The 14,057-nt window shown below is 44.2% G+C and overlaps 2 long non-coding RNA genes across 2 annotated transcripts; one reads left to right on the top strand and one right to left on the bottom strand.

The window, feature by feature from the left end:
* Positions 1–3,354: 3,354 nt before the first annotated feature.
* On the bottom strand, positions 3,355–11,519 carry LOC139037822 (uncharacterized). Its single transcript, XR_011490746.1, has 2 exons — positions 6,414–11,519; positions 3,355–6,035 (listed from the first exon to the last, which is right to left on the bottom strand). It is a non-coding gene; the product is annotated as an uncharacterized lncRNA (long non-coding RNA).
* LOC139037823 (uncharacterized) lies at positions 3,560–5,845 on the top strand. Its single transcript, XR_011490747.1, has 2 exons — positions 3,560–3,835; positions 4,606–5,845. It is a non-coding gene; the product is annotated as an uncharacterized lncRNA (long non-coding RNA).
* Positions 11,520–14,057: the final 2,538 nt, after the last annotated feature.

Below are 14,057 nucleotides of genomic sequence, written 5' to 3'. Positions count from 1 at the left end.
GACGGTAAAGCTGTTCCCTGGCCTTGGAAGACAGGTCCCAGGGAAGTTAAAAAAAAAGAAAAAGAAAAGTGGATGAACTGACTCCAGGAATGTGTGTCAAATCAGTCAAAGCAAATAATGCTGGAGACGGAGGCAGGGTTATTTCCCTGGTGGTCCAGTGGCTAAGATACTGCATTCCCAATGCAAGGGGCCCAGGGTTCGATCCCTGAGCAGGGAACTAGATCTCATAAGCTGCAACTAAGACCTGGTGCAGCCAAATAAATAAATAAATAGATATTAAAAAAAAAATACTGCTGTCTCCTCTACCTTTATTTTTTTGGCCCCATCACTAAGCTTTCACAATCTTAGTTCCTCAACTAGGGATTGAACTCGGACCCTTACTAGTGAAAGTTCGGAGTCCTAACCACTAGACAATCCAGGAATTCTCCACCTTTCCTTTTTTTAATTAACTTTTTTGGCAATTTTAAATGCGGTATATTAACATCAATAAAATGCACAGATCTCAGTGTACAATTCATTACTTTTGGACAGTTGTATATTTTCTGTAACAACTGCCCAAAAACAAGATGTAGACAATTTCCATCATTCCAGAAAGCTCCCTTGTGTGTCTTTCCAATCACGCCCTTTCCTCCCCGCACATGACCCCTGTTCTGATTCCTGTCACCACAGATGAGCTGGTACCTGAGCATCAGATGAAGTGATTCATATAGATCATGTTCCTTTGTATCTGGCTTTTTAATCTTTTGTTTTGTTTTTGAGTGGGGTGAAGTTCACATAACATAAAAAGCATCATTTTAAAGTGTGTGATCAAATGGCATTTAGAACATTTCACCGTGGTGTGAAACCACCACCTCTATCAAATTCTAAAACATTTTCATTACCCCCCCACTGAAAGCAGGGGTCCGCACCCTCCGGGATCTAATGCCTGATGATCTGAGGTGGAGCTGATGTAATACTAACAGAAATAAAGTGCACAATAAATGTCATGCACTTGAAATCCTGAAACTATCCCCTTCCCAGACTGTGGAAAAATGGTCTTCCACAAAACTGGTCCCTGGTGCCAAAAAATTTAGGAACTGCAGACCCCCCAAGGAGACCCAGCCCCCAACAAGTTCTCACTCTCCAGTCCTTTGCCACCTCCAGCACCTGGCAACTGATCACCTGCTCTCTGTCTAATCTTTACTTTTTATGGCTCATCAATCCTCAACCGTCTGGTAAAATTCCCACAAGTAGAGAGGGATTATTAAAAAGAGAGCCAAAGAAGAGAAAGCAGAAGGACAGAAGATCAAGCCAGACAATCAACCCATGAAGAAGGACGGCATTCCAGATGGTCAAGCCTTGAAGAAGGACAACATTCCTAACCAGGAAGAGAAAGCCTATTCTTCCTCTTGAGAGAAGGCTTCTGCTCCAACCAGTCTTAAAGCCTACTCCAGTGCTATCTTGGCAAGTGGTGTTTATTTTCTTATCAACAAAGCACAGTCCAGGGGCAATGTTGAAACAAGAAAAGCTCCACAGCTGGCTCTCTGTACAAAAGGCATTGACATAAAAACCAAAGTAAATGTTAGCATCCTGGAAACAGCAGCAGGTGTTTTAAACATAAGAATAGCAGCCGGCTTGGGAGAATTGTGACCACCTGCTAAGCAGTATCTACTTAGAATTCATCTAAAATGGTCATCATGGGGATGGTTTCTGACTTCTGGGCATGTTCTGCCATTGATCTTCTTGCTCAGTCTTTCTTTGCAGGGGATTTCTGGAAAATTTTCATGTTTTCTAAGCAGATTCTTGTTCACCATCATGTGCTTAGCACCTAATACCGAAGATGATGCTTGGCACAGAGTGTCTCGGTCGCTCAGTTGTGTCCAGTTCTTTGTTGTCCAGTGGCACGTGGGATCTTCCCGGACCAGGGATCTAACCTGCATCCCCTGCATTAACAGGCTGATTCTTCACCACTGGACTGCTGGTTGCTTCTGTGTCATAGATATTTGTGTGCGTCTCCTCTTGAACAGTGGGATCTTGGACAGATAGGGTCCATGTGGTAATATCTCTGTATCATCCAGGTAACTAGTAAAGAGCCTTTTCAGGTTCCAAGCATTCACTGAATGTTTGCAGAATTAAGGAATCACTAATAATTCCCAACTAGATACCAGTACTGAACTAAGCTTGAACTCTAAGAGGTTAACCCTCTTCTTTTAAGTTTGTTAACTTTTGCTTGAATTGAATCTCAATGTCCCTGACAATAGCAACAAAAAGTCAAAGGAAAGGGCTCTCATGGCTATGATGGAATATTCTAGAATTCTACTGTGCCTTCTGACTGTGATTCCTTGAAAGCCCCTGTGAGATGGGTCCTATAATTATCCTTGGATGAGTAATGGGAAAACAGAGGCTCTGAAAAATTAAGGACTTGTCTGGGGTCACAGAGTGTGTGAGTGGTGAAGTTCATACTTGAACCCAGGCAGCTCGATTCTCCCCTCTGCAGGCCTACCCACCAATCCACGCTGCCCAAGGCAAACTGACCGCTGCAGCCAGATTCCCGTGTCACCAAGTTGACTTCTTCCACTTCTAGGTAAGGAACAGAGACGTACAAGAGGCAGCACTAGGACCAGTGCTCCGGGCTCCCGGCTCCCAGCCCACAGGCACCTTTTCCTGTTTGCCTCTCAAAGGGTGGCCTCACTGGGGACCTTGGGTGCCCAGCCTCGAGGCCTCCAGGTACTATTTACTCAGCTGGGTGTGGGCTCTGCCTGGCTCCCAGCCTGCTGTTTGCACAGTAAATGTCACCCAGTCTATACCCCCACCAGGGGACGGGAACAGCGACTGAAAGGAACCTTCTTTTGCTGGTTTCGGACACCTTGACTTGAGTTTTCAGTTTCTGTGTCATACCATGCAAATCGCTGAAGGCGGGGGTTGCCTCAGAGGCATCTTGTCCTAAAAGCAGTGGGCCTGGCCTGGGTCCTTTCTACATCTGTGCAACCTCCAGAAAGCTGGACAACCTCTGAATTCACAGGGATGCAGCTTTGAATCCCAGGTCGACCATGTGACCTTCAGCTTACCCTCTTAGAGCCTGATCTTCCTCCTCTGAGAAACAGAGCCGATTCCTACCTTGCAGAGATAAGGGAGCAGAGGCTAGGAGTTATGCACCATGCCTGGCTCACGTCCTGTAACCGTTCACTCATGTTCTAGTAGTGACTTATTTCACACATCCTCATGCTGGTTTCTTTGAAAACAAAGGGAGCTTTGCGACTTAGGAGGGCCCAAACAAGGTTTCTTGGTCTTTGTGACCCTTATTTCCTATCACTGGGTTTCTTCTGGGAACAGGGTTCCAAGAAAACTTTCAGAAGCAGAGAGCAAACAAACAAGGAAGATTTAATTTAATTTTATTTTTTTTCCACCCTCCTGGTCCCAACAAGGAAGATTTTAACCTGTTAAAAGAGACGGCAGATTCTGCCTTTCTCGGGAAGGCCGCTGCCTGCGGCTCACTCACCCACTCATTCAGTAACTTCACCTCCCTGATTGATCTCCAACCAGCGGTTCCTGTTTTCCAACCAGGATATGCAAACAAGAGCGCTTGCTGGAAGGGAGGGCTCGGGGCCTCTGGGTTTCATCAGCTGCCCACTCTCCCAGGAGAGCAGGTGGAACCAGTCGAGCCAGAGGCCAAGGCCAGAAGGCAGGCTGAACATTTCAAGGTCTGTGGGGCCTCTTCCTCTTGAGTTTTTAATTTCAATGGAATATACATAAGAAATGCCAAGGAGGAAAGAGCTGATTTGTGGTTGCCAAGCCAAGGAGGGTACAGAGGAAAAACAAGATGAAATGGAAAAGGTCAACAACCTCATTGTGCAAAGTGAGGAAAGCTGCAGGGTGGGGGGAGGGTGGCGGGAGCGGGCACAGAGGCAGATCCCAGAACCCCAGGCTCCCACCTGGCTCCTGACCCCAAGAGATAACTCCTCCAAGGGACTCAGGGGAGGGACAGCACCCCCTGAACTCAGATACCCCAAAGTCCCTTCCGTCTCCTTTAAGGAGAGAAGCAGAGTAAGGAACTGGGGAGGGAGTGAGTGTGCAGAATTGAAAGCCAAACAGGGGAAGGGTGGGGAGGATGGGAAGGTATCCTTTCTCTCTTTCTTGTCTCCATTTCTAAAGAAAAGTTGTTGGTTAAAATGAAAATATCAAGGAAATCTTGAAGGAGGCTAAGGATGAGGGTAAGAAAGAGACAAAGGATGTCTCAGGAGAGTTGGAATAAGTATACTGAAATCCAGAAGGGTCTTCTTTTCCACTCAGCCTCAGGAACGGTAGCAGGTGTCGAAGGTAGAATATATGTTGTGTTAGTTTCAGGTCTTTTTTAGCCCCAAATGAACTATTACTGCTTTCTTGAGACTGTAACTCAGGGGCCAGGTGGCATCTAGTTTCTCTAGTAGGGAGAAGGAGCAGGGGGAAAAGTAAAGCTAAATCCTGCACAAACTCCTGCTCATCCTTCAGGGCCTCATGAATATTACCTCCTCCTGGAAGCCTTCCCTGATGGCCCTGTGGAGTTAGGCCCTTGCTCCTCAGTCCCACTCCTAAGGGCTGGTTGCAGTTATACAACATTAGTCACTTAGTATCTCTCTCCGCTTCTAGATTCTGCTCCCAGTGAGAAGATAAAGGCAGCGCAGCGCTCAGGATGAATGACCGACTCCAAAAAAAGGTTTTTCTGACTGTGGTTCTAATTATAATGTTGGAAATACCAGTTCATTGCACAGGGAACAGAAATTTTAAAAAAACCTACTGAATGCAAATAGTTGAGCACAGGTTAAGGATGGAAGTTTTCAGGAGAAGCTCAAGTCAGTACAAACTGTTCTCCTCCCTCTAGTCCTGGTCCCCGAAGGAGTGGGGGGACATTTGCTGATCAAGATTAGGAGTGTCCCTCTAGAAAACTGTTTTCAATTTCTGCACCCCAAATGTTTAAAGTTACACTTAGACAACACACTTCCTGCAAGCCTGAACAAAGTTGATTTTTCAAGACACTAATGAAACACCTCAACTGAGAAATTTTATTTTCATCCAAAGCTGTGCCCAGGGCGGCTGTCTTCTCTATCCGTTTCTCAGCTCTGGAAAGTAAAGTCAGATTCAGAGGCCCTTCGACTTGTAAAGTCACCTGGTCAACTGGAAGGTGAATCTAAAGGATCCCAGACATGTGGCTTTGGGATGCTGGAGAACCTGCATTCATTCCTTCTGTGGCGGTGCCTGTTCCCGGATGGTGCTGCCCTGGGTGGGGGTCTGAGGCTGGCAGGTGGGCACTCCGGTCACCAGCATTCTGTTATCTGGTGCCGAGGAGGCTATTTGTGGGCGTGAAGAACTCAAACAGGGGGTTATCTCTGATGATGTCAGTTTCCTTCAGATTCCAGGCAGGGCCGCCCTGGGGAAGTGAAGGGGCTCAGACTGGACTGCCTTTGCTTCGGAGCCTGGACCTAAACGCCTGTGTTCCAGGCACTCAGGCACTGTTAGGTTGCTTTCATGCACATCCCTGTCTTTTCGAGTAAAAACAGACAACAACAGGGCTTTCCAGGGGACCCAGTGGTGAAGAATTCACCTGCCAGTGCAGGAGACGCAAGTTCGGACCCCTGATCCGAAAAGATCCCACATGCTAGGAGCTCCTAAGCCCGTGTGTCACAGCTCCTGAGCCTGTGCCCCAGAGCCCAGGAGCTGCAACGGCTGAGTCCATGCGCCACAACTACTGAAGCCCCAGCACCCTTGAGCCCGTGCTGAAGCTACCACCATGAGACGCCCGCACACACCACCAGAGAATAGCCCCTGAGATCATTTAGAAACTAGAGAAAAGCCCGCACAGCAAGGAAGACTCAGGACAGCCAAAAATAAATAGTTAAAAACAGACAACAACAATGAAAAGAAAGCTCTTGAAGAGATCCATGGTGTATTCCTGGTCCCCCAGCAGAGCCAAACACTAACCTCCACCCCGGGCTGTTCAAGTTTGGCGGTCAGTCCCCCACCTCTGGCTTCCATGCAGGCACAGACTATGACAAGGGCTTTTAGGAAACATGTTGTAGGTCCTAAGGATTGTAATAAACTCTATAATTCTGGAACTCTAGGTTGGAAAATACAACTCATTTTCAAACACAAAATGAATCTGTTTAGTATGAAGCAACAGGGTCCCCCCACTTTTTTTTCTGGCTGCGCCTTGTGACTTGTGAGATCCTAGTTCCCCGACCAGCGATTGAACCCAGGCCCTCAGCAGTGAAAGCTCGGAGCCCTAACCATTGGACCGCCAGAAAAGTCCCAACAGGGTCCCTTTTTAAAAAACTGGAGATCCCAACCTCTTCCTCCCCAGATCCTGCAGCCTTGCTCAGCTGTTCTGTGCAGAGCAACTCCCACGAGCCCCCCCACCCCCCCAGGTATGGCATCATCCAGGCCCCGCCCCGGAATCTCACCAGAGGTCACAGGTCTGTGTACCGAGGCAATGTTGACAGCTCTCTGCTGGGAATGTTGTCCTAGGTCATACAGACAGAACTGGTTGTCGGCAGCCTGTGGCCAGGTCCAGCCCACCCAGGGGTCATGTGGGCCTTTTGTCCTCTTGCTGGCGGAGAGTGAAGCTGGGGAAAACTCACCTGGTGTCCATCCCTATGATGCCTCTCCTACATCTCATCCATCACTATGGTCCACCTTCATGGGCACTTTTCTGCATGTAACCAGTGGTCAAATTTTATATTCAGACATATTTTAAAGACTTGGACCCACCATTGCTCTACTTGGCCGTCTGGGACCTGTCAAAACTCCTGGCTACCAGATATCAAAAGATGGAAGAAAGGATGAGAATTGTGTGAAACTAGGGAAAGTGTGGCAATGGCACATGGTGTGAAGGTGGATGACCCTTGGTGAGAGTAATACCTAACAGGAATTGTGATGCTTAATTGTGATGCTTTCTCTGTGTCACGGACTGTGTTTAACATATTATCTTGGTCAACACTTGATTCTTATTTTCCTAATAGGGAAATTGAGGCTCAGAGAGGTCAAGTAACTTGTCCAAGGTTACCTAAGTAGTATGTGTCAGAGCTGAAAACCTGCCCGATGTCCATTTGTCCCTAGTCCAGGCATCCAGCCTCCAGGTTGCCAGGACCGTCCTTATAGGGTCTGGAAATGGAAGATGCATGGTCTCTGTTCCAATATCTCGGAGGCAATCGTAATTCTTGTCCTCCGCTCCCAAAGCTTTTCTCTTCTCATATTTCCTTTATTCTCCAAACCAGAGTTTGGTCTATATTTTACCCAGCTGATTCTTGGAGCTGCATAAATCCTAGATGTTTTCAAAAAAGTTTATGAGAGAACAGAAAATGTACAGCTTGCTGTCTTTCCCCACAGGAATATTAGATGTACAAAGTCAGATATAAATAAAAGACAGGAGGATTCTTTTTTTTTTTTTAATATTGAAAGTCCCTGGGTCATTCTCAAGAAATTCAGTCTCCTATGAGCCAGGTCAGGATAAAACTCACAGCATCACCTAAATGCAAGGCCATCTCACCTTGGGAGGGATTCAGTTGCTATTATTTTAGAATCAGAGCCTCAGGGTTTATGTATGTGTCTGGGAAGGTTGAGTTTAGGTAAATCCAGTGCTGTACAGATAAATATCACTTACCGAAATTAGTCATGAAACATTTTGCAAAAATAGACATACCATACGAAAGCAAAGCAATCAAAACCAAGGCAGGATTCTAGAACAGAAAACAGAAAGTAAGGGAGAAACAGTTGAAATCCAAATAAGGTCTAGAGTTTAGTTAATAGCACTGTGGCAGTATTGGCATTTTGACAAATATAACAATGGCAGTGTAGGTTGAAAACATTGTGTGCGTGTGTGCTCAGTTGTGTCCAAGTCTTTGTAACCCCATGGACTGTCTGCCAGACTCCTTTGTCCATAGAATTTTTCAGACAAGAATACAGGAGTGGGTTGCCATTTCCTACTCCAGGGGCTCTTCCAACCCAGGGATTGAACCCACGTCTCTTGTGTCTCCTGTATTGGAGGTGGGTTCTTTTTCACTGTGCCACCTAAAAAGGCTGATAACATTACGGGAAACTAGAACCGTTTGTGTAGGGGAGTGGGGCGGGAGGGTGGCATAAGGGAATTCTATTGGCCTTGTAACTTTTCTGTCCATCTAAAATTATACCCAAAAAAAGTCTATTAAAAAAAATTTTGAGATGGGTCCGCCAATGGCGCCCGCAGTCCTAGCCTGGCTTCCTTCTGTAGCAGAGCCACCTCCTGTTTGAACGTTTGGGGGAACTTGGGGGGCCCGGTAGCATTTTAATGCATCAAAATGTTTTGCAGCTTTTGTCATAGGGACCTGTGGTAGATGAGATGCCCTTCCAAGACAGAACTGAAATGTTAGGTGGTAACTTTATAGGGTTTTTGTTATAGTTCCTAAGTCGTGTTCGACTCTGCGATGCCTTGGACGGTAGCTCACCAAGCTCCTCAGTCCATGGGATTTCCCAGGCCAGAATACTGGAGTGGGTTGCATTTCCTTCTCCCGACCCAGGGATGGAACCGGTGTCTCCTGCATTGCCAGATCACTCTCTCAGATCTTCCTGGAGTAAGAAAGCTGCCACAGTGTCATGAGAAACTGAAGTCTCTGGCCAATAGCCAGCAAGGAACAGAGGCCTGTCCAGCTACGAGATGGATGTTCAATCCCTGGTCCGGGAAGATTTCTCATGGCCTCGGAAGAACTAAGCCTGTGTGCCACAACTACTGAGCCTGGATGCCTAGAGCCTGTGCTCTGCAACAAGAGACACCACTGAAATAAGAAGCCCGTGCAGCACAACAAAGAGCAGCCCCTACTCGCTGCAACTAGAGAAAGTGTACGCAAAGCAGCAAAGACCCAGAGCAGCCAAAAATAAGAAATGAAATAAAAATTATTAAACCCCCCCCCAAAAAAAAAAATTCACAACCAGCACATTGACACTGGTATTTATTTTCTCAGGACTAACGAAGGGTGCCTGCCCCACTGAAATGTCTTTCAAGTAAGATAAAACTTGCTCCTCCTGCTACCTTTGAACCTTGGTGTCAATAAACGTACCGACAATGGAGAGTCTGTACTTCAAAAATACAAAAACAAACATTGAGCCATGTACTGCTCTGGGTCAATGCCAACTGTAAAAGAGAGTCATGTCATATCTTTTCACTTTTCAAACAAAACTTTTCCTTTTGTTACTGTGTGCGCCCTTTCAGGCTCTGTTTAATTTACTGAGCAAATGAACAGCAGCGTTTTGCAGAAGCCAAAGGAGTATTGAATTTCTTAGAGCCCTAATACACACAAATGAGCTTCAGGAAGTGTTGCAACTCTCCTCCAGAAAGGGGTGGGCAGCCCACAGGATTGAAGGAAGCATCCGCCAGCACCACCAGGAGGACTTCCTGCCCACAGGTTGGTGTCTTGTTACTCAAAGAGTTCAAAAACGTCTGCCTTTAAACACAGACTCATGAAATTAAAAGCACTAGAATCACTAGTCCTAGCAAACCAAACGACTTCATCCATTTCTCGTGGGTAATGAATCCCTGTGCATTCAGGTCAGTTTCTTAGCTGTGACAAATGAACCACAGTCATGTAAAAGGACAGTATCAGGGGAAAAGGGAACTGGGTGAGGGGTGTACACAGCACTTTCTGACTAAAATACAACTGTGATTCCATTAAGGAAACAAAGATAGTGTATATAAACTTTGGCTTTTCACTCTTTCCCATATCATTTAAGAATTTTTCATTTCTCTTTGTGAGACTATAAAAAGTTGTCTTACAATTTTTGCTCTCCTTTTCCACCCAATTGGTGTTTATAACAATAAGCCATGTAGCACTTTTCTGCTAGAATCTGTCTCTTGACTACAGTGTGAGTGCCTATAAAATAAGATACCAAGCAAAGACACAGGACACAGGAGTCTCTTAACAGTGAGTGTCAAAATCATGGTATCAGGGAGCCAGGATTCCTGAAATCTATTCCCATTAGTTTCCTGGACCATTTTAATATCTGCTTGGTCAATGAACAGGGAGATCACAAAGATGAGTCAGATGTAGTCCCTGTCTTCAGGGAACTTACAGTTTAACACAGAGATCTAGATAGGTAGGCAGTACTGCCGATGATCATAGGCAGTGTTGCTGGAAGTCTATGCAGGTGCACAGCAGGGTGATTTTTGACACAAGTTTAGTGCAATGGATCTTAACGGTGGCGGGGGAGGGGAGGTCTTGGCTCCCAGGGACAGCGATTATGTCCAGAGACAATTTTGGTTGTCATGATGGGGAAGAGTGGGGGTGGGGTGCTACTGGTATCTAGTGAAGAGAGACCTGGAATGCTAGTAAAATTTCACAATGCACGGACAGCGCCTCACCCCACAACAAAGGATTGTCCAGCCCCAAATGTCATTAATGACGAGGTTAGGAAACTATGATTTAAACAGAGAGAGGAAAAGGACATTCCAGAAAAGTTATAGTACTGAAGTATGGGACAGATAAATTAAGTGGGAAAAGTGTAGCCTTAAGATGATTATTTTGCCCCTTAGAACTTACAGGTTTTTTTTTTTTTTCCTGGCCACAAAATAGTGATGCTATAATGCTAAGTGACTCATCTCTTTTCCTGGTATTGGAAGGGATCTGATAAAAACTATGTCTCTGGGATCCACCTACTTCCTGTCACTCTATTTCAGCATGCTTCTTCCTCAGCAGTACTAGTAGCCCATTCACAAGAACAACAAAGACGACTGTTCGGAAAATCTGATTTAGGGCAGCATGGTAAGTAAGTGTCTATAAAAGTGAGGATTGTGTTGTATGGCAGATAATAAAAACCCAGCCACCATGATAATTCTACTTGTCACACATAACTTGGGATCTGTAAGCGGGCAGTCTAGAACTAGGTCAGGGCTAGATGACCACTCTGTGACGGCATCAGGAACCCAGACTCCTTCTGTCTTTACTCTCTGATATCCTTAGTTTGTGGCTTCCTCCCTCATGTTTGCAGGGTGGTTGGTGAACTGCCTCAATCTTTCCACTGTCATCATTATTGCAGGCAAGCAGCATTGCCTGGGGGAAAGGAGCAAAAGTCAAAAGGTGTAAGACCTCCCAGCAGAGTCTTCATTTAACAAGCTTTCCTGGAATCCTCTCTGCCTACTACTTCCACTTATACACTGGCCTGAACTTCATTTCACATCTACTCAGAGTTTGAGGGAATTGGGAAGCTGAATGTTTTCTGTTAGGCAACCTGTACAAAAGTATTATTACTATTATTTTTAATAAGGAAGGAAAATACAATAGATGCTGCATAAATAACTAGAAATATTGCCTTAGTGCCTTAAAATGAGAACATTTTAGGCTTTAGTAATGAGTCCAAGACAGACCAGCTTTGCCTTGAATTCTGCTTTCAAGAAAATGGTATTATGTAGCAATCTGCAAGGGTAATTTAAAAGATGTTCTATCTTTTGAAGCATATTGCAGACAACCTAACAGTTTAATAACCATTTAAAAATATATTTATTGAATGTCTAATGTGTACTCTGCACTATACTAAACACAAAGAAGTGTAACACACGCTTCTGTTTCTAATGAGCTTTTTGAAATCCAGTTGGAAAAACATAATAATGTGTACAAAAATGGAAAGCTAGGTAACAGTCAAAGAGTTAAATAACAGTCTGGACTAGCAGTCTAAGAAAGCCTTGTGGGACTTCCCTGGTGGTCATCAGTTAAAGAATCCACCTAGCAAGGCAGGGGACACGGGTTTAATCCCTGGCCCAAAAAGACCCCACATGCCACTGGGGCAAGTAAGCCTATGCACCCCAACTACTGAGCCCATCTGCCCTAAAGCTCGTGCTCCAACACAAGAGATGCCACCGCAGTAAGAAGCCAAACACTGAGGCCAGCGCACAGCCAACGAAGGCCCAGCGCAGTCAAGAATAAAGTGTTTTGTTTTTCTTATTTTTAAAGAAAGGAAATCACTGTGGTAACAATTAATTTAAGGAAGAATCATCTATGGATCCTAGGACTGTGAGTGAACATCTAATGAGGAACAGGATAGCTAGAAATCTTAAAATATCTTTCTACAAATATCTTTCTTATTCTTAATCAGTACCAGTACTAATTCACTTCAGGGGCTACTATGGTAACCAACTGGTAAGAATTAACATCACTAGTTATGGGACTAATGGTCATCTTGTGCCCCCGATAGGATGCACTGACAAGAACACAGCATCACCCTGTGCATTCCTGCCTATTCTACTTTCCTTACAGGTTTTATCTCAATGCAACATAGGTTTATGCTTAAAAGTCTACTGTTGATTACCTAATAGGCTTCCTTGCACACACAAAAAATATATGCATCTTAAAGCTTTTTTCAAACCACAAAAAATTATTTTGCATGGAGCTATTGTAACAATTTAAATCATGACAAATTTTATAAACCTTATCAAAACAACTTATATTTCAAAATTTGGTAATTATTAAACAGAATAAAATACATTGGAAATGTATCTTTCCATCATGTATTAGTGGATTAACAGTACTTATTGCTAGAGTGAGGCAAGATTCAACATTAACTTTATTCCTTTTTTTTTTTTCATTAAAAGAGTGCCCCCAAACCTTGTTCATATACCTAAATGGATAGGTAAGGAAGGCATATTTGGTTATAACAATGCCCTTCAATTGTCTGAACATCTTTCGAGTTAGAAGCCAATGATAATGATTTATCATTAAAAACTATGGTATTGAAGTCTCTGCTGACAACTCAATTTTGTCTATAACAAAGGAGTAGAACCAACGGAGTTGGAAAGGGATTTGATACTCAGTGATGAAGGTCATTTCCTTTTCCAGTCTCATCACTAGTAGCTTGATAGGTCTGCTTGTTCTGAGGCCCAGAGATTTTTCTACCTAGGGCAGTGCACTTTGGGAAGATTAAGCATGAGTGAAGAGTGTTACAATGGAGACTGTGAAAAAGAGAGGTAGGAAAAAGAATAAATAGGCAGGAACTTCCCTGGTGGTCCAGTGGCTAAGACTCAGTGCTCCTAATTCAGGGGGCCTGGGCTTGTTCCCTGGTCAGCAAACTAGATCCTACAAGATGCAACTAAGAGTTTGCATGCCACAACTAAGACTCTAACTTTACGATTAGGCTTAAGACCTGGTGCAGCCAAATAAATAAAGATTGGAAAAAAACAAACAATCGATTGCCACCTGTGGTCAGTGGTTCCCGTAGTAGATAGAGCAGTTCTTGAATTTTAGCTTCAGATTGCTACTGGGTTGTTTTGGTGTAGTTTTTTTGCATTGACATTTTTTTAGACTTAACGTTCTAAATTAAGAGGAGAAGGGGATAAAGAAGGATGAGATGGTTGGACGCCATCACCGACACGATGGACATGAGTTTGAGCAAGCTCCGGGAGTTGGTGATGGACTGGGAAGCCTAGCATGCGGTAGTCCGTGGGGTTGCAGAGTCTGACACAACTGAGCTACTGAACTGAACTGAATGTTCTACTCTTTCTTGCATTTCACAAAGACTAAGAACTTTGTATTTTGTATATTTTAGAACTCCAATCACAAGTGTCTTGTTCTAAAATATTAATGGCATCTGATGCAAGAATTATCAGAGTAATCTTACAGAAAGGATATAAAACTGTTCAAAGGTTTGGACAAGAGTGTTCATGATTCCATGGACAGCAATCAGCACTGGGTCCAGTGACTGTTTCTGAGTATGATTTAATGTGTTTATCAAAAAGATTTTTTTAAAAGGGCCTTGAAAACAAAGCTGGGGGAGTCAGTTTCAACATTCTATTTCTACCCCCATTGACCAATACTAAAATGCGATCCATCGACCTTTCCTCCTCTGCCCCAGCTCTTGTACCTTTTCCATATGGTTATTTATTTACACTATGCTGGACTGATAAAATCCTCATGCATTTTCTTTTAAAGTCTAAATGATTTAAATTTCTTTTAGTTGCCTTGAGATTTCTTATACAGTGCCAGACATTCTTTTGGCCTTCACAAATATTAACTTAAAAGTCTTCATGACATTTACATGGCTTCTCTCAGAACCTCTTACGGCTTTTCAAGGTCCTGTAACAGGAACATGTA

This window comes from Odocoileus virginianus, chromosome 12 (assembly GCF_023699985.2).
Source record: "Odocoileus virginianus isolate 20LAN1187 ecotype Illinois chromosome 12, Ovbor_1.2, whole genome shotgun sequence".
In the NCBI taxonomy this organism is placed as follows: Eukaryota; Metazoa; Chordata; class Mammalia; order Artiodactyla; family Cervidae; genus Odocoileus; species Odocoileus virginianus.
The sequence above is the reverse complement of the archived record's forward strand: the minus strand, read 5'-3'. Positions and strand labels throughout refer to the sequence as shown.